General features: G+C 42.0%; 1 protein-coding gene across 1 annotated transcript in view; it reads right to left on the bottom strand.

Annotated features, from left to right (window-relative positions):
- The window catches only part of PPP6R2 (protein phosphatase 6 regulatory subunit 2), a 169,140-nt gene extending 148,083 nt beyond the window's left edge, over positions 1-21,057 (bottom strand). The window contains exon 1 of the mRNA XM_050920184.1: positions 20,862-21,057. The gene's annotated coding sequence lies outside the window, so the exon portion shown is untranslated. The remainder of the gene's footprint in view (positions 1-20,861) is intronic.
- Between the last annotated feature and the right edge of the window lie 673 nt (positions 21,058-21,730).

Here is a 21,730-nt window from a genome sequence, read left to right as displayed (position 1 = left end):
GTACCTTGGGGAGGGGAACAGGTATGAAGGAGTAAGTGGAGAATACAGTGGAGAAAGGCTTCACAAGAACCAATGGCTGCAAAATGAAGCTAGACAAATTTAAACTAGAAATTAGGCACACATTTTTAACAGTGAGGATAATTAACCATTGGAACAAACTACCAAGGGAAGTGGTAGATTCTCCATCTCCTGGAGTCTTCAAATCAAGATGATGCCTTTCTAGAAAATATGCTTGGCTAAACACAAGATATGCTTTAGTCCAGGGGTGGGCAAACTTTTTGGCCTGAAGGCCGCATCGGGTTTCGGAAATTGTATGGAGGGCCAGTTAGGGGAGGGGAGGGGGCCGGTTAGGGGAGGGGGTAGTGGCCCAACCCCACCTAGTAGCTGCCCCATCCAACCCCCTCCCCTGTTCCCTGACAGCCCCCCCGACCCTTGCCGCATCCACACACCCTCACTCCCTGTCCCCTGACCGCCCCCGAACCTCCACCCGACTGCCCCCCGCCACCCTATCCAACCCCTCCTCTCATTCCCGACTGCCCCAGAACTCCTACCCCTGACTCCCCCCTGCCATCCCATCCAACTCCCCCTCCTTCCTGACTTCCCCCTCAGGACCCCTGCCCCCATTCAATCCCCTATTCCTCACCCACCAACCATCCCAACCCCTATAAATGCCCCCACCCCATGACCACCACCTCGAACTCCCCTGCCCTCTATCCAACACCCCCTGCACCATGCCCTCTTATCACACTGCCTGGAGCACAGGTGGCTGGTGGCGCTACAGCCGTGCTGCCATCACCGCGAGGCTCAGAGCACTGGGTCTTGCAGCTGCGCTGCCCTAGGAACTCATAGCCCTGCTGCCCAGAGCACTGCACTGGTGCCGGAGCAAGCAAGCTGAGGCTGTGGGGGAGGGGGGACAGCAGGAGAGAGGCTGGGGGCAAGCCTCTCGGGCCAGGAGCTCAGGGTCCGGGCAGGACAGTCCTGTGGGCTAGATGTGGCCCGCAGACCGTAGTTTGCCCACCTCTGCTTTAGTCAAACAAATTACTGAGTTTAGTACAGGGGCAACTTGATAAAATTTAATTATCTGTGATATACAGGTCACACTAGATGATCTAATGGTCCCTTCTGGCTTTAAACTCTATGAAAAGGTTTCAGAGCTGATCGTTTTAGATAGCAGCTCTGGCACATTCTTCTCCAACCTCATGCTTTCAATGCTAATATAGAGGATACAGAATAACTGTGATGTTCATCTGAATATTTTTCTAGTGTATTTTTAGTAAACGTGGCAAGAAAAAAAACAAAACAAAAATATTTTCAGAGTAGAGTGGAAGAAATATTTGAAATAAGAAAAAGAAAAACTAAGTTGGCAGCTTCATCCAAAGCCCACGAGCACACTGGAAATTTGATTTCATACTACAGGTCTAAGAACATCCTACTTAACACAATCATTATTAGTGTCCATTTTATCAATACAAGGAAATTAAATGGAGACTTCAACTATTTGTCTTACATTTTTCCATCCACAGAATTTCTATAGGTATATGCTACTGACTGCTAAAGTTATCACAGCAAAACAGCAAATACTTACAAGATTTTTTAAATTAGAAAATAACCCTTTAGGCCTCCTTTCCTTTACAACTGCAAAGCTTCCTCTCATTTCAAGATTTTATACAAACTAAACAGTACTGCAGTGACTCCTCTAACAACTGCTATAAATATGATAATCAGGAACTTTGCTCATAAGATTCATGGAGCTCACTCCACCAGTATCTATTTGCAGTTTGGAACTCTCTTCAGACTTCAAGGTTAAGAGAACATAATAGCACTCAAATATCACTTTACATTTTCATACTGATGTACTAGTTTTCACACAACTCCTGTGACAGACAATTATTCCATTTTACATATTAGAAAAGAGACAGACAGAAAGTCCTACAGAATCAAGCAAGACAATGGATTCCTGAACACCAGAGTTAACATAATTCTTAAACAGAATCATCTTGACCAGCTGCAGACATGGACTGCAGTTTGTCAAATAGGAGGGCACACCTGAACCCCATCTGCAAACTGTAATGAGGTACTGACATAAGAATGGTCACCAGATGATGGGAAATGTGAACTAAATTGCATAACTGTCCATCAAAAGATTCTTTGGCCAAACAGTAGAGGATCCTGCCTTTGTTTCCCTCTTCTGGGTGCTATGCTTTCCTTTGAGTAATTTTTCTTGACACCAAGATGTCTCCTACTCAACTGACATTACCTGAAAATTAAAAGGTCTGTTTGTGGATGGACACTTTAAACAGGCACACATTAACCTAACTAAGCGTGCTTCAAAAGATTCAGTCTGAAACAGCAGAGACTAAGGGATTTTCTAATAGAAAATGACTGCAGGAAACATGAAGGATCAACGTGCCATAGTAATCCAATATGCATCGCACAGAAAGAATTAATTCTAGCTATTCTGGGGCTATGAAATCCTCAAATTAAAATATAGCAAAGATTTCCCTGATTCAATGACTAATATTATCCATACCCACTAGCCATCTAATCAAACTTCCAGCTAATGCCCAAGGCTACTTTAAGAACTGAATATGCAGGGGTTTAGACCTATATTTTAATTATTTTTTATTAAATGTGAGACACAGTTGCTGAATTGGCAAGACATGAGTAAATAATCAAAATCAAAACAAAGCACGTAAGGAGCAGTAAATTTACATTAGGCTAATGGTGAACTGCAACATAGTTATAAAACAAACAAAAGGATATGCTCTAGTGCAGCCACAAATTATTCAGCTAGACACAGGGAATCAATGAGGAAATTATATTAATCTATATTTTTATCTCAATTTCCATATGAATATGTGCAGAGATTTAACAGTTAAATATTTTCAATATAAAACAAAATTTCAAACAAACAATCTTGTTAAAGATTAAGTGACTAACTTATTAAAAAAATTTAAACAAATGAAACCGAATACTAGATTATTTCAGTTTTAATATTGATTTACCTTCCAATAGCATTCTTCAAATGTTCCATTAACCAATCTTCTCTGTCTACATGTAGTTCTCACATTGCTGAACAAGACTTTGATGTCAACTATATTTTAGGTTAAAACTTGTCTAGGCCAGGAAAATTGAAACATACTGGAACTTCACAGCCAACTGTAAATTCTTCCAGACATAGGCTAAACTAATCTACTCTGGTAATAAGTAATTTGAAATGCAGATGTTTGCCTCTGGACTTCATCTCTTTACTGCAGATGAGAGCTAGGGAATGCTGCAATTGCACCAGACCCTGTTGACAATTAGGAAGCAATATCTACAGACTGAAAATTCCTGTTGCACTCTATTGGAAGGTAAAGTATTATAAATCAACTTCACCTATATTGCCAATACTATATCATCATAATGGAGCAAACAAAAATCACAATGTTTGACAGTATTCCTTTAACAATATCTCATGCAAGATATAAATTGTAAAATAGTTCCAAATATTAAAATATAAAATCACATCTACAACCATTCTACAACAATACTATATGTTAAAATGCTTAAATCCTTTGAATACTGTGATCAGAACCAGTTTGACCTCAGAACACACTGGTGCTATTAATTTACCTATATGTTCTGTTGTTGTTACAATGCTGATAAAACTATCACTTTAAAAAAGATATTTAAAAAATCATTTTTAGTTCTTTAATCCTTAGAAGCAAGAAAGCAGCACATTTTACATGAGTAAATAATAAGCCCATGATTTTAATTTTTTTTTTCCACAGCATGTCTTAGAGCTAAATATTGATCATCAGGAAGCTTCACAACTCTATGGGCAATACCCTTCAAATACATAGATTTAGCAAACCTTGCCCATCTTCTATAGCTCAGTTTGTTCTGGATTTTATGAATATAAAGTTGACGCTCATTACAGTTCAATGCATTTTAGGCACAAACGCCAGGAACAAGTTCACACTGACAGCCTTAATAGCAATTCTAACTGTCGAAAAAACAAATCAATGTACTCTGGAACAGAAAATATCAGGACTTCAAATTCTTGGGAAGCAAAAGGGCCTCTGAGGTTGGTGCCTTTTATACAAGATTTAATAAAGGACTCTAACAGATTATATACACACTAATGTGAATTTCCCATAAAAGACAGGCAGTACATATTCTGGTGACTGGGCCACTATAAATACCTTAGAGAGAAAGAGTACACAATGTAATGTTCAAAGAGCAAAAGTAATTCAAAGGCTATCAAAAATTTTATTGTCATAAAACCTCAATTATAATCTCAGTCTTGTCTGAATTTAAATTTTAATTGCCATGTTTTAAAAAACAGAGAAAAGCTCAGGTTATTGATTTGTATATATTGTTAAGAGTATATCACTGTTGTGTACCAATGCCTGAAATAAAAAATAATTTTCAAACGAAGCATTTTTTCAGTGACAGACAGACCCATGTTTATCCAAATGCTATGTCAGTGGAACATTCTCTTTGATTCTTGGAGTTGCCGAGTACCATTAACTCAAACTCACTGAAGGGTTTGAGCAAACTGAAGACTGATGGCTGGGCTACACTACCGATTAAGTCAATGTAACTTACATTGCTCAGGCATGAAAACGACACCTCCCTAAGTGATATAACTTATATCAACTTAAAGGGCTGGCCACACAGCACTATGTCCATGGGAGACACTCTCTCAGGGGAATAGCTTCCGCCTCTCGCAGAGGTGCAGTAATTATGCCAATGGGAGAGCGCTCTCGTGTCAGCATAGTGCGTCTTCACCAGATGATTCCAGCAGAGTAGACAAGCCCTGAGTCCCCTGTTGCAACAACTAACCACGGAATCCCCAAGTGACAGTTTAAAGAATCTGGTTAATATCATTACTGCTCCTCAGAATCTTAAGACTGTAAGTTTCAATCTACTGCTATAAACAGCAGCAGAAGTAAGTACAGGAAATGGACTGGGGAGGCAGTCTGGGTTTAAAAATATAGGAAATACCATAAGAGGTCAGACCAATGGTCCATTGTGTCCAGTATCCTATCTCTAACAGTGGCCAGTACCAGTTGCTTCAGAATTAGGTGCATGAATCCCCACAGTGAACCATGATGGAACAACTTGGCCCCCATTAACATAGCGTCTGAGCATCTCCAGATGGCTGATTTATGCCACATTTTATGGTATCTAATACATGGATGGTCTCATTACCCTAAAAGAGTAGAACCTCAGAGTTATGAACACCTCGGGAATGGAGATTGTTCGTAACTCTGAAATGTTCATTATTCTGAACAAAACGTTAACAGTTGTTCTATCAAAAGTTTGCAACTGAACATTAACTTAATACAGCTTTGAAACTTTACTAGCCAGAAGAAATTTTTTTTTTTTTTTAGTAGTTTACATGTAAAACAGTGCTATACTGTATTTGCTGTGTGTGCGCGTATGCTCTGCTTCCTGTTAGCTTACTTCCCATTCCAAATAAGGTATGTGGTTGACTGGGCAGTTCATAACTCTGGTGTTTGTAATTCTGAGGTTCTACTGTAAATATCTCATCTTTTTTTGAATCCTACTAACTCTTGGCCTAAATGATCTATTGTGGCAATGAGTTCCACAGACTAGCTACATACCATGTAAAAGCAGTTCCATTTAGTACTTCTAAATTTGTCATCTTTCAATTTCATCGGATGTCCCTTTGTTCTTGTATTAAAAAGGATGGTATACAGCAGTGTCTCTTAAACTGGGGTCACCGCTTGTGTAGGGGAAGCCCCTGCTGGGCCGGGCCAGTTTATTTACCTGCCCCGTCCGCAGGTCCGGCCGATTGCGGCTCCCACTGGCCATAGTTCGCTGTTCCGGGACAACGGGGGCTGCTGGAAGCGGCACAGGCCAAGGGACATACTGGCCGCCACTTCCAGCGGCTCCCGTTGGCCTACAGCGGCGAACCGCGGCCAGTGGGAGCCATGATCGGCCGGACCTGCGGACAGGGCAGGTAAACAAACCGGCCCAGCTCGCCAGGGGCTTTCCCTACACAAGCGGTGACCCCAGTTTGAGCAACACTGGTATACAGGAACCATTCATGTAACCTACAACTCTATAACATACATTTTATATACCTCTATCATGTCTCTTTAATTTGTCTCCTCTTTAAACTAAATAGTCCAATTCTTTTCAGTATCTCACCACATACAAGTCTTCCTATATTTCAAGTAATTTTCACTACTTGTCTCTGGATCCCTTCTATTTCAACTACATCTTTTTGAAACTGAAGAATTTGTCTCCTCTTTAAACTAAATAGTCCAATTCTTTTCAGTATCTCACCACATACAAGTCTTCCTATATTTCAAGTAATTTTCACTACTTGTCTCTAGATCCCTTCTATTTCAACTACATCTTTTTGAAACTGAAGAATTTGTCTCCTCTTTAAACTAAATAGTCCAATTCTTTTCAGTATCTCACCACATACAAGTCTTCCTATATTTCAAGTAATTTTCACTACTTGTCTCTGGATCCCTTCTATTTCAACTACATCTTTTTGAAACTGAAGAATTTAACATAGTATTGAATATGAAAGTATACCACCAATTTATATAATGGCACTTTGCTATTTTCAGACTTATTTTCCACCCCACTTTCTCTTTATACATCAACATTTTGTTTTGCTTCCACATATTAAGAACATATATTCATAAAGCAGCCCATCTTATTCCCACCTCAACTGACTACAGTTAATTTCAAACCCCATACCATACATGATTAATTTCTTTTGCTTCCTACATACATGATCTTGTATTTGTCAACACTGAATTATTGTGCCATCATGCTGCCCATCCACCTAGTTTCATTAGGTCCTTATGAGTTCCTCTCAGTCATCTTACTGATGTAAATAATTTTTGCCATTTGCAAAAATTATTAAATAATTAACTCCCTTTCCTGATCATAAATTAATATGGCACTAATGCTTTTACAGATCAGTGTTTCCCACTGATAACCTTGCGCCATGCTGAAAGCTGTTTTCTGTCTAGTAGCCAATTTCTAATTCATGATGGCACTAAATTCTCACCCTGTGACTACTAAGTTACCTTAACTAATTCTTGTGATGCCCTCTGTCAAACATTTATTGAAAGTCGAAACACATCGATTGCTTCTCTTTTATTCACTATTTTACGGACACATTCAAAGGTTCAAATAAATTGGAGATAACCTTCCTGCACAGATGTTGTGCTTGTTCACCCCTATATTATGTTCATTCATGTGTTTTATATGAAGTGCTTGAAAAATCCACTTACTCAAAAGTGAATAGAAGCTTTGTCCAGGTAAGTGGAATTAAAGAGATGAAGTTCCCTCCTGTGGAGGCAGGATAAGATCAGCCTAGGTATTGCTGTTTTAAGAGGAGGGGAGGGAGTAGAGTGCCCTCTGAGATGCTACTACTTTATGAAATGAAGTGAGAAGCAGAAGCTGGGAGGCCATGGGCCACCAACACACCCAGTATGGGAGGGTGGCAGCAGCAGCCACACCCAAGGTACTGACTGATTAGGAAATGAAATTTATTTTTTGTAGGGACCAAAACTGATTGAAATGAAATGTGACAGCACTGATTGAGGAATAAAAATGATACACTGGGAAGGAACAATTGATCTCTTAAGGAGACGGGTAGGTGAGGGGGCAGAATGCAGATGTGCCAATGGAAATCAAATATGCACATTTTGAGGATCATACCACAAGTTTCCTCGAGAGACTTAGTAGATTTAACCTCTGGACAAGTAGATGTCAGGAACATTTTTCAAGCCATGTTTCTAACTATTTTTAATTATTGTTTCCATAAATGTATCTCACTGTCCCCTGTAGCAAGGCTCACTGGATTGTAACTACCAGGATCACACCTAATGCCTTTATGTAAGAGTTGCTATCCTCCAATTCTCTGGTATAGGAGCTAACATTAATAAGTACAGTAACTCCTCACTTAAAGTCGCCCTGGTTAGAGTTGTTTCATTGCTGATCAATTAGGGAACATAGTCGTTTAAAGTTGCCCAATGCTCCCTTACAATGCTGTTTGGCCACCACCTGCTTTGTCCACTGCTTGCAGAAAGAGCAGCCCGTTGGAGCTTGTTGGTGGGGGCTAGGAACCAGAGTGGACTGAGAGCCCGCCATCAGCTCTCGGTTCCCCTAAGTTCCCTGGGCTGCAGCTGCCCAGCAGGCTATCAATTGCCCAGCAGTTCAGCTGTCCCTCCCCTACTGCCGCGCTGCTTCTGCCCTCTGCCTTGAGCTGCTCCCTGGAGCCTCCTCCTTGATGTGCACAGGGATTGGGGGGGGAGGATAATGTCAGGGTGTCCCCTTCCACCCCACTCCTTTACCCTATCTCCCCAGGAGGAGAATACGATAGGGCTCAGGATGGAAGGAGCTTCCTGGCAGCAGCTGCTGTCTCAACTTGCTGATCTACTTTAAAAGCCAGTGTACTTAGAGTGGGGTCAGTGTACTTAAAGGGGCAATGCTCATCTCTCTCTCTCTCTCTCTCTCTCTCACACACACACTCTCCGCTTCCATTCGTGCTGCCTTGTAGAGTGTGAGGCAACACTGACAACATGTTAACCTTTGAGGGCTCAGCCAAGCGCTAGTTCATAGACTTTAGGGTCAGAAGGGACTAATGTGATCATCTAGTCTGACCTCCTGCACAAAGCAAGCCACAGAACCCTACCCATCCACTTCTATAACAAACCCCTAACCTATGTCCGAGTTATTGAAGTCTTCAAATTGTGGTTTGAAGACCTCAAGCTGCAGAGAATCCACCAGCAAGTGACCCATGCCCCACACTGCAGAGGAAGGCAAAAAACCTCCAGGGCCTCTGTCAATCTGCCCTGGAGGAAAATTCCTTCTCGACCCCAAATATGGCGATCAGCTAAACCCTGAGCATGTGGGCAAGACTCACCAGCCAGCACTCAGGAAAGAATTCTCTGCAGTAACTCAGATCCCATCCCATCCCATATCCCATCACCAACCACTGGGCATACTTATCTGCCGGTAATCAAAGATCAATTGCCAAAATTAAGATATCCCATCATACCATCCCTTCCATAAACTTATCAAGCTTAGTCTTAAAGCCAGATATGTCTTTTGACCCCACTACTCCCCTTGGAAGGCTGTTCCAGAACTTCACTCTTCTAATGGTTAGAAACCTTCGTCTAATTTCAAGTCTAAACTTCCTAGTGTCCAGTTTATACCCATTCGTTCTTGTGTCTACATTGGTACTAAGCTTAAATAATTCCTCTCCCTCCCTAATATTAATCCCTCTGATATATTTATAAAGAGAAAGCATATCCCCCCTCAGCCTTCTTTTGGCTAGACTAAACATAAACCTTTGAGTCTCCTTTCATATGGCAAGTTTTCCATTCCTCAGATCATCCTAGTAGCCCGTCTCTGAACCTGTTCCAGTTTGAATTCATCCTTCTTAAACATGGGAGACCAGAACTGCACACAGTATTCCAGGTGAGGTCTCACCAGTGCCTTATATTACGGTATTAACACCTCCTTATCTTTGCTGGAAATACCTCGCCTGATGCATCCTAAAACCACATTAGCTTTTTTAACAGCCATCTCACATTGGCGGCACATAGTCATCCTGTGATCAACCAATACTCCAAGGTCCTTCTCCTCCTCTGTTGCTTCCAACTGATGTGTCCCCAATGTATATCTAAAATTCTTATTATTAATCCCTAAGTGCATGACCTTGCACTTTTCACTATTAAATTTCATCCTATTACTATTACTCCAGTTTACAAGGTCATCCAGATCTTCCTGTATGATAGCCCGGTCCTTCTCTGTGTTAGCAATACCCCCTAGCTTTGTGTCATCCGCAAACTTTATTAGCGGATTCCCGCTTTTTGTGCCAAGATCAGTAATAAAAAGGTTAAATAAGATTGGTCCCAAAACCGATCCTTGAGGAACTCCACTAGTAACCTCCTTCCAGTCTGACAGTTCACCCTTCAGTACGACCCGCTGGAGTCTCCCCTTTAACCAGTTCCTTATCCACCTTTCAGTTTTCATATTGATCCCCATCTTTTCCAATTTGACTAATAATTCCCCATGTGGAACCGCGTCAAATGCCTTACTGAAATCGAGGTAAATTAGGTCTATCGCATTTCCTTTGTCTAAATAGTCTGTCACCTTCTCAAAGAAGGAGATCAGGTTGGTTTGGCACGATCTACCTTTAGTAAAACCATGTTGTAATTTGTCCCAACTACCGTTGACCTCAATGTCCTTAACTACTTTCTCCTTCAAAATTTTTTCCAAGACCTTACATACTATAGTTACTTGGATCACTTTTTTTCCCTTTCTTAAAGATAGGAACTATGTTAGCAATTCTCCAGTCGTACGGTACAACCCCTGAGTTTACCGATTCATTAAAAATTCTCGCTAACGGGCTCGCAATTTCATGCGCCAGTTCCTTTAATATTCTTGGATGAAGATTGTCTGGGCCCTCCGATTTTGTCCCATTAAGCTGTTCAAGTTTGGCTTCTACCTCAGATGTGGTAATATCCACCTCCATATCCTCATTCCTGTTTGTCATCCTTCCATTATCCCTAAGCTCCTCATTAGCCTTATTAAAGACTGAGGAAAAGTACTTATTTAGATATTGGGCCATGCCTAGGTTATCCTTAACCTCCTTTCCATCCTCAGTGTTTAGCGGTCCCACTTCTTCTTCCTTCATTTTCTTATTTATATGGCTATAGAACCTTTTACTATTGGTTTTAATTCCCTTTGCAAGGTCCAACTCTACTTGGCTTTTAGCCTTTCTCACTTTATCCCTGCATGCTCTGACCTCACTAAAGTAGCTTTCCATGCTAATCCCACCCTTCTTCCACTCCTTGTAGGCTTTCTGCTTTTTCTTAATCACCTCTCTGAGATGCTTGCTCATCCAGCTTGGTCTACAACTCCTGCCTGTGGTTTTTCCCCTCTCTCTTGGGATGCAGGCTTCATTTAGCAATAAGGCACTCCCTAGGAAATATCTCACCCTCTTCCACCCTGATTCCACCACCTCAGCCAATCATCATTGCTGTGTACAGTATTAAATTCTTTGTTTAAAATGTATACTGTGTGTGTATATATACAGTCTTTTGACTGTCAAAAAAAATTTCCCTGGAACCTAACCCTCCCTATTTACATTAATTCTTATGGGGAAATTGGATTCGTTTAACATCATTTCGCTTAAAGTAGCATTTTTCAGGAACATAACTGCAACGTTAAGCGAGGAGTTACTGTAATCACATATTTTTATGAACTCAGTTACTTCAGTTCCTACAGAATTCATGGACGTGCATCATCTGGTCCTGGCGACTTGTCACTATTTAATGCTCTTTCTCCCAGCAGCCAGAGCAGGGTAAAGTTGGGGCTTCTATTATTATTATTAGGCATTGGTATTATGGTAATGCCCACAGGCCCATGTCAGGATAAGGATCAGGGCCCCACTGTGCTAGGCACTGCACAAACTTATAGAAAGACACATGGACCCTGACCTAACATGCTTACAATCTAATTTTAAATAAGGTGCAATAAGTGATTACCACGAACAGCATGAGAGTAAGAGGAAGGAAGGATAAGGGAGAAAATAAGACAATAAGGTTTCACAGATTATTTAATTATTTGTATTTTAACTAGGGCTGTCGATTAATCACAGTTAACTCACGCGATTAACTCAAAAAAATTATTCTTGATTAAAAAATTAATCTCGATTAATAGCAGTTTTAATCCCACTGTTAAACAACAGAATACCAACTGAAATTTATTAAATATTTTGTATGTTCTTCTACATTTTCATATATATTAAATAGAGTTGTAATTGAAATCAAACTGTATATTATTTTTTATTATAAATATCTGCACTGTAAAAATGAAAAAAGTTTTTTTCAATTCACTTCGTAAATACTGTAGTGTAATCTCTTTGTCATGAAAGTGCAATTTATAAATGTAGATTTTTTTTTGGTTACAGAACAGCACTGAAAAACAAAACGTCAAACTTTAGAGCTTACAAGTCCATTCAGTCCTACTTTGTGTTCAGACAATTGCCAAGACAAACAAGTTCATTTACATTTGCAGAAGATAATGCTGCTCTCTTCTTATTTACTATGTCACCAGAAAGTGAGAACAGATATTTGCATGGCACTTTTGTGGCCGGCATTGCAAGGTATTTTCGTGCTAAACATTTGTATGCCCCTTCATGCTTCGGCCACCATTCCAGAGGACATGCTTCTATGCTGATGACACTTGTTAAAAAAAAAATGCATTAACTGAATTTATGACTGAATTCCTTGCGGGGAAGAACTGTATGTCTCCCGCTCTGTTTTACCCGCATTCTGCCATATATTTCATGTTATAGCAGTCTCAGATGATGATCCAGCACATGTTCCTTTTAAGAACACTTTCAGATCTGACAAAATGCAAAGAAGGTACCAATGGGATATTTCTAAAGATAGCTAGAGCACTCGATCCAAGGTTTAAGTGTCTGAAGTGCCTTCCAAACTCTGAGAGGGACAAGATGTGGAGCATGCTTTCAGAAGTCTTAGAAGAACAACACTCCAATGCGGAAACTACAGAATCCAAACCACCAAAAAAGAAAATCAACCTTCTGCTGGTGGCATCTGACTCAGATAATGAAAATGAACATGCATACTGCTTTGGATTGTTATCGAGCAGAAACCGTCATCAGCATGGATGCATGTCCCTTGGAATTGTGGTTGAAGCATGATGGGACACATGATTCTTTGGCACATCTGGCACGTAAATACCTTGGAACGCCGGCTATAACAGTGCCGTGAGAACACCTGTTCTCACTTTCAGGTGACACTGCTAGCAAGAAGCGGGCAGCATTATCTCCTGCAAAGGTAAACAGACTTGTTTGTCTGAGCTATTGGCTGAACAAGAAGTAGGAATGAGTGGACTTACAAGCTCTAAAATTTTACATTGTTTTGTTTTTGAATGCAGGTTTGTTTTTACATAATTCCACATTTGTAAGTTCAACTTTCGTGATAAAGAGATTGCATTACAGTACTTGTATTAGGTGAATTGAAAAATACTATTTCTTTTGTTTTTTTACAGTGCAAATACTTCTAATCAAAAATAAATATAAAGTGAGCACTGTATTCTGTGGTTGTAATTGAAATCAATGTATTTGAAAACGTAGGAAACATCCAAAAATATTTAAATAAATGGTATTCTATTATAGTTTAAACAGTGCAATTAATCGCGTTTTTTTTTTAATCACTTGACAGCCCTCATTTTAATAATACCTAGATGTCTCAGTCAGGATCAGGAATCCAAACATGTTGTACACACATATATGCAAGAAAGCTTATAATGTAAGTAGTGCACAACTTAAGTGTACTGAATCATATAAAAAGGTTATACATAAATACAAGATATTCTTGACAAGCTGAACATAGCTATTATCGGTTGACCAATTCCTTGTAGGCATTCAGATTTATCCAATGCCTAGCAAGAAACTGAAGTGAAAAGATGGCAGCCGCTGAGCAGAGTTCACGGACATCACTCTAGGAGGACTCTCCATATCCTTAACTTTTCTAGTAGCTAGGGTTCCAAATTATCTTATCACACTTGGACAACGGGGTCCCCATCTTCCATATGAACCTTTGGACAGTAAGTTTAGTTCTCTGGTTATTGGTATTTAGTGAAATTTCTATGCCCTCTGAATGGAGGTGAAGATGTGAGACAGATGGGATGTGTTATTAAAAAAAAAATTAAGGCATTGGGAAAGAGATTGATTTGAAGGGGACCAGTGCCAGAAAAGGGAGACAGAAAGTATAACGATAACATGGGGAAATGGTGGAGGGCATAATTTAAAGAAAGATATGTAAAAGGGTGGAGGGAGAGCAAAGGAAGAAAGGAACACATAGAAACAACTCTGGAAAAGATTCAGCTTGATCTGTTATAGGAAAACAGAAAAAAAGAAGACAAGAAGGGGAAATAGATATAACAAAACCAAGTCAAGATGCAAAAGTTACTTTTTTAAAAATTATTAAACAGAAAGGTAATTGAGAATATTAATAAAGTTCCCGGTAAATGGCAAATAACTATTTTAAACTGCATGGAGTATGACTTTGGAAAGTGGTCTTTCGGACTATGGATAGTTAGTAGGCTTAACTCCTGGGCTAGTAGGAGCTGGCTAACATTTAAGCATGCTAACAGGTATCCATTTAAAAAGTGGAAGATTGGCCAAAATGAGACCAACCAAAAGGAAAAAATAATAGTAGCTACAACTAGAGAACTGGAAGAGCAATAGCTAAAGACAATAAATAACAAGAAATTATTCATATAAGAACCAAGAAACCTGTGAAATAATTGGTGGTGGTCTGCTGGCCTCCCAGGAAGTAAAGGGAGCAAGTAAAAAGGATAAAGCCACTAAAGAGAAGCTAAAATATTTATCTGAATTTGTTTTCATTAGAACATATTGGGGATATCGTTACCTCAGATGTATTTTTTCAGCTAATACAGATAAGACTGCCAAAGACAGAGGAGTCAAAGGAGGCAGGGCCAGAACACAATGAAAATTTCACTGCTATTCCCTCCCTCGATCTCCTGGGGCATTGTGAGGGTGAGTAGGAGGAACTCCACAACTGAACCCCACCCCCCAACATCCATTTTTTAATCCTTCTTTCAGAAAATAGCTCCAGTATCTGTCTCTATTGCTACTGCTACTCCTAGCTTTGCTAAACAAAACCAGAATCAATTTGACCTAATACTTGTCAATTTCATTGCTGTCCACAGGGTTACAAACAGAAGCAATGAAAACTGACAAGACTGATAGATATTTTTACTCTGCTTTAACCAGCCAAAGATAGGAGCAGTAGCAGAGCTATGAAGTAGTTCTGTCTTACATTTGCACACAGATTGCACAGGTTACTTTTGATTCATGTTTGAAAGGGTTTTTTTTTGTTTTTTGCAACCATAAAGGTTAGAAACTCAGTTTTATTTTGTTTCAAAATACACTTCTACCTTGATGTAATGCTGTCCTTGGGAGCCAAAAAAATCTTACCACGTTATAGGTGAAACTGCGTTATATCAAATTAGATTTGATCTACCTGAGTGCACAGCGCCACCCCCCCGGAGCACTGTTTACTGTATTATATCCAAATTCATGTTATATCGGGTCGTGTTATATCAGAGTAGAGGTGTAAAAGCTTAACTTTTACATAATCTAATAGCACTTGCTTGAGAAAGCTTCCTATTTGCACAGCCCAGTAGAATTTAAGCCCTATATATATGGTTTAAATAACCTACTCAACTTTGCCACTTAACCATAATGTTCTTTTCTCTTACCTTCCTGTTTCCTTTTTGTGTAGGGGTATGAATGAGTTCATGACTGCCTAAGATTATCACTTATTATTTGCATTCAGGTTGCACCTGGGGACCCCAGTCATGGATCAGGGCCCACTGTACCAGACCTTGTACAAACACAATATAGAGATGGTCCCTGCCACAAAGAGCTTATAATCTAAGTTTAAGATGAGAGACGAGAGACAACAGATACAACAAGGACAGGGGACCACAAGGAAGCAGTGAGACAATACTAATTAGCTGTCACCAGCTGCTTATCTTCTCCATGCTCAGACTAAAGATTCTGATTTCCTTATTTTTCACTTCAGGTTCTTTTGAACTGGCGTCTTAATTTTTCTCAGCTCCCCGCAGAGTTCATGTTTGGTATGATCCCTCCCATAAAGATGTTGACCTTAGTTACACTCTATTCATGGTTATGTAATGTTTCTACTAGAGTTACTTCTTGCACCAACTTGTGCATTATTTAGGACTAATTTTAGAGTAGCTTCCCTTGTTTGTAAAACTAACTACTCAAAAGAGCAATCGTTTAAGGGAATGGTGTCAAACTCCCAACCTGCAGGCCAGATCTGGCCATTTAATGCATTTATGTGGTCTGCATGACAAACTCAAATTCTGAAAAATCTGTGTTTTTTGTTCGCTTGGGGTCGGGGGTTAGTTTTGGTTCTATCCCTGGTTTTGAAAGATCATCTTCCAACTGTGGAGTGAATGTAACCAATACAGTGAAGTCTTCCAGAATCTGCAAACAGACAATGCCTGAAACAATTGTGTGTCAACCTGCATCTCTCACTAAGGCGTTAATTCTAAAGCCTTATGACAACACGTTAATGTCAACATTAACTATTTCATTGCTGATTATTTTAGCAGGTCAAATGGAACAGAGACGAGAGGAGCCTATGGCAGGGGGAACTGCAGAGGGAAGAAAGGAGGGCACACAAAGACAGGAAGGGGCAATAAGGAAGAAAGAGAAACAAGAGGCTTAGAAATAGTAGTGATCATAGAAGATTGCATATTTTCCTGTTAAGTGATATTGACAAAAACCAAGGTATTTAAATAGCAATAATAGTGACTGGAAGTTTAGTTATCATCTAGGGGCCATATACTGTCCTTGATCTTTGTATAAACCTATTGATATCAAAAAAGATTCACCACAGAGAAGGATAGTATGTTATCTTATATTTGTAAGCTGTCCAACAGACCATAATCAAATACAGAACTCTGCCTTTTCCACAAAATAAGCAGAAGACCCTGTTAAGGGTAAGATATGGACAAATCGCTTGTTTAAATGTCTCTCAACATTTGACCAGTTTATACAGATAGCTGAAGTCACTAATTAAATCAGTTGTATTAGCTCTGAGCTATCTCAGCACTGTACAATCTTTCAACTTCCTGATTTAGAAACTGGTAGAGAAACTCTGCTACTATATTTTTATTCTTATGACTTGGGATTTGTATCCCTCCAAGTCCTCTTCACTCAGAAATTTCACCTTAGAAAACTCTATGGAATCTTTTAGTTATTGTGCTACTCTCCCAGCTCTTTGACCCAATCTCTCCACTTTATACACAAGTACCCCAAGGATGTTGGCATTCTACCACGTTTCAGAAGTACCTATAATATCAAGATCCTCTTCCATTTTCAAGCATTCTAGTTCACCTTTTTTCGTTCAGCTTCTCACATTGTTAAATAGAGCAGTATCCCATCCATGGCTCCTGAGGCTTCAACTGTGTTAAGAAATGTATAGTTGACTATGAATTTTAAATATTTTCCCTGAGCCATGACCTGCTATTTTTGAATGTAAGTGTTTGAATCAGAATCAAAAGAGCTCAGCTTCCCCAGCAGCCACAATAATGACAGCCAGGAGAGCTCTAGGCAGATGCTCTCTATTCCTGGTGAAGCTGCTCAGTAGATCTCCCACTTGCCACCTGCAGCATCACTGGGGAAAGTGAGAAGTTCTGGCTGGGTTGATTGCCTGCTTACCTGCCAGACTGTGAGCACCCCAGGAACAGCAAGGTAGTACTCAACTGGCTATGCCTGAACACAGAGCAATGCATGGAAAGGACGGCTCCCCTCCCACATACAGCCATCAGAAGGGAAGAGAATAGGTACAGAACCATGTGATTCCCTCTCTCAGCCCATGTTAGAACAGTTCACAAGAGCTGGGGAAAGCCAGTGTGCAACTCATGCCAGCTAATTCCTCACCCAATGCAACCCATGCACCACAGGGTGCAGGGAAAGAGGTGTCTTTGCCAGCTCTATATTCACTTGTGACTTCTCTCTACCAGAGGAATCCTCAACTGGAAGGACCTGAGGGGGTTTTCTGCTCCCTGCTCACAGGGACCACAAAAGGAAAGAGACTATGCCCCTAAACAAGTAATGACAGCAGCTCTTACCTTTCCTAAAGTAATACATTCCGCCTCCAAGTTGAAAAGTCTAGACACTACTGGAATAAAGATATTAAAGATTTTATTTTTGAATCATGTGCCAGTTTTTATTTAACTCTTATATGACAAATTACTTTACTGAAATATACATCTGTGATGGCAGCCTCTCTCTCTCTTCCAGCGCAGCTGTAATTCCTGTTCTTTTCCTCACTATTGGGTTACCTTTATATAATTTGACATCCCCAGCATCCGGGCTTTTTCCTACATAAGTGCCTTTCAGCACCTCTCAACTTTTCTGCACCTCCAAGTAAAAGTGACTCCCCCAAAATATTACAAGTTTTCTATGCCAGCAATCTGTTTCTCCTTTGGTTAAAGCGGAGCCTATCCCTTCTTTATGGGTTCCCCCTTCACTAAAAAGTTTCTCCAGTGCATAGTAAGTTTTCCCATGATTCAGGCCAGGATACTGTCTTGGGTCCCCAAATAGAAGCCCCACCAACTATTTAACTTTTGAATATGAACCATCATATTCTACAACAATAAAGTACAGTAGTCACAAGTTAAAATCCAGCACCCCAGAAACAAGGAAAAACAGTCAACTTCAAAACAATTGTGCTCATATCCAATCTTCCGCAATTCTGATGCACCAACATTTATTATTAGGGATGTTTCAATGAAGGCATGATCTTTATCTGCTTCTTTTGCACATTCCAAAACTTAAACCAATTTGCCATGGTATCACAATCAGTTGCTATGGAAATTACTATACCACCACCACCAACTCCCACCACCAAGACAGCAAAAGTTGCCCTGATAGTTTGGGGGTGTGGGGGAGGGGAAGTGTTAAATCACAAGAGTCACAGCAAAAAATGTGGCAAAAATCAGTTATTTTTATAATTTTTTTTCTATAACTCGGACAAACTGCCCTAAGACCACCCCAGGTCTGCAAATATTTACTCACATGCTTAACTTCAAGCTCACGCATAATTTATTACAAGACTGTGGCCTAAATAGGCAACACAAAATTTTCTTCCTTCTTGAGAGGGAAAAGGTTTCACTAAGGAAATAAGCTTCAGTTTCATCTTTTACTAGGTTAACAAAATGAATATAATATTTTTAAGATTATGAAAATACCTCAAAGCCTTTTAAACTTGTCTTAATTTCTCCTTTTTCACTTCCTAATTTTCTCTAGCTAGTACAAAACAAGCCCTTCAAATTAGGAAAGAAGCTTTCACTAGATTTGCCAAGAAATACAATCTTCCTGTAAGAAAGTTCCAAGGCTGAAGCCACAAATGGACTTGCTACAATTCCCACCACAATTTCTATATAATCACAGAAGTAGTGTATTACTGTTATTTCATATATACAATACGTACCAAAGTCCAATGGCTTCTCTAATTCAAATCTATGCAATACAGATTCAAAGTCACTCGTTCCTCCTAATCAAACTGACCATGGACTCCATATGACCTTGCCAACATGATCTCCTCTGCCAGTTTCAGTGTTTAGTCAATTGTTATGAATGACTTAGAAAAGGCTAGGTTGTAATATTCTCTCTCTCACTCTTCCTCACCACCTTTTACAGAAGCCCAGAGAAGCAAGCTTTAATGTCTCCAATCCAAGAAAAAAGTGAAATTTAAACAAACTTTTTATACAACAATACCCTGAAACTTAGAATTATTCACCCAAATCCTATATTAAAAGGATAAAATAAGACTCAAAACATCTGATAAAATAAGACCCAAAAAAAGGAATTTCATAATTAAAGGTATTTTGAATTTCTGAAGCAGCTGGCTATTTTTTAAATAAAACAGTAACAAAAACAATTTAGTAGCATGTAGTTTAATTGTGGTTTGAGGATTAAGAGTTTCAGTAATTAAAAAACGAATTTCTGTTCAAACGGACAAATATACAGGATGTAGTAACCAATCCAGATATTTTATTATGCACCCTGAAATATGACTTGGAGAAATACTTTGCCTTGAGAAGTTCTTCTGAAAGATGAAATCTAGGCTGTGAACTTGAAATAAGCAAAACTTGTAAAGGGTCAAAGGAGTAGCTAATACAGTTAAAAAGCTCAAGGGGAAAGTAGGATGGTGTGGCAGAAAGAATGCACAGGAGGAGGCATATTGTTAGGGCTGAAGCTGGGGATCAAGATCCTCAGGACTGGAGAAAGGGGAGATAGAGAGAGATGTCTTTGAAGACACTTGGCCTTCCCAGCATTCACAGCCTGGAACCCCTTCAGGGAAGGCAGGTGCCTTTCAGCTACGGTTGGGAGAAAAATACTATCAGATTTGGGGACCTGGCAAGCAGACACATCTGAGGCTCAGAGTGTCACAGGGTGGCAGGTCGGGGGACTGACACATCCAAGGAGAGTCAGTGCTGTTGCAAGTGGGAGACAGACACTGGGCTGAGAAGGTGTCATGGTGGGAAGTAGTGGGCTGACAGATCCAGGGGGTGGGTAGGAGGGGTCATGGGGGAGGTACCACATCCAGGTGGGGGGAGGGAATGTCAGGGGGTTGACATGTCTAGGGAGGATCAGAGGTGTGCTGTGGAGGCGGATACATTTGGGGGAGGAGGAAGGCAGGCTGGGGGTAGACATTTGGGGGGACTCACAGGGCAGACACACTGAGGGAGGCCTAGGAGTGTCACAGTGGAGAAGACAGGGAGGCAGGCGAGCTGACAGCTCCGGAGCTCAGGGTGTCACAGAGACGCAAGCAGGGGGGCTAGGGCTCAGGGATGTCAGGGGGCGGCAGGCACATCTGGGGCGGGGGGCTCAGGAAGGCAGGCACCTTGGGCCGGACTCAGACACGGGGGGGGCTCAAGACTTTCACTGGAGGCTGGCTGGGGAAGGCAGCCACTGTGGGGAGGGCTCATGATGGCTCAGACCCCTCTGGGGGGACAGACACCTTGGATGTGGGGGGGCTCAGGGACAGCCAATGGGCACAGACACCTCGCCTGGGGGGGGGCCCACGCGGGGGAGAGACACCTGGGGAGGGGCGCGGGGGACCGGCACCTGGGGGTGTCCGGGCACGCAGGCTGGGAGCTCAGACAGCCCCGAGGCCGGGGCGCTCGGGCACCTCCGGGGCGGGCTGGGGGCGCCGCCAGCAGGGGCTCGGCCGCAGAGAGCCGGAGGCAGCACCAGCCGCGGGTCTCACCTGCTCCGGGCCCGGCCTTCCCCGGCGGCGGGCCCGCAGCTCCGCTCCCGCTGCTCCCTGCGCTGCAGAGGCCGGCAAGGCCGCGGACATGGGACACGTCCCCGGGCCTGGCAGCGGCTCGCTCCCCGGCCGGGCTGCGCTGTCACCGAGCGCCGGGGCTGAGGGCTCGGCCACCACAGGCTCGCTCACTCGCTCCAAAATGGCGGCGGGAGCGGCCTGCCCAGACCCGGGAAGGGGGCGGGGCGGAGGGAGCCGAGGGGCGGGGCCTGAATCAGGGACTGGGCGGGGCCCAGAGTGAGAGGTGGGCGCGTGAAGCCCGAGGGCCCTGCCAAGCTGGGGGGGGGGGCCGTAGCTCTGCCGAGGGGGGATGGGAAAGCTCAAGGAAGGGAGCATGGGAAGGTTCCATTGGGCCTGGGGACGGGGGAGGGCTTCATGGGCCTGGGGATGGGAAGGTTCTATGGGAGGGGCGAGGTTCCATTGGGCCTGGGGAGGGGGGATGGGTAGGTTCCTTGGATCTGGGGAGGGTAAAGTTCCATGACAGACAGCATTTGGCGAAGGACGGAATGGGGGGGTAGGAAGGCGCCGTGGAGGCGAGAATGGCATTTGGCGAGGGACGGAATGGGGGGGTAGGAAGGTGCCGTGGAGGCAGGAATGGCATTTGGCGAAGGACGGAATGGGGGGGTAGGAAGGCGCCATGGAGGTGGGAATGGCATTTGGCGAAGGACGGAATGGGGGGGTAGGAAGGTTGTGTGGAGGCGGGAATGGCATTTGGTGAGGGATGGAATGGGGGGGTAGGAAGGCGCCGTGGAGGCGGGAATGGCATTTGGTGAGGGATGGAATGGGGGGGTAGGAAGGCGCCGTGGAGGCGG

The sequence above is a fragment of the Gopherus flavomarginatus genome, chromosome 1 (assembly GCF_025201925.1).
Source record: "Gopherus flavomarginatus isolate rGopFla2 chromosome 1, rGopFla2.mat.asm, whole genome shotgun sequence".
NCBI classification, from domain to species: domain Eukaryota; kingdom Metazoa; phylum Chordata; order Testudines; family Testudinidae; genus Gopherus; species Gopherus flavomarginatus.
Note: the sequence above shows the minus strand (reverse complement) of the source record. Positions and strands in the feature narration are given on the sequence as shown.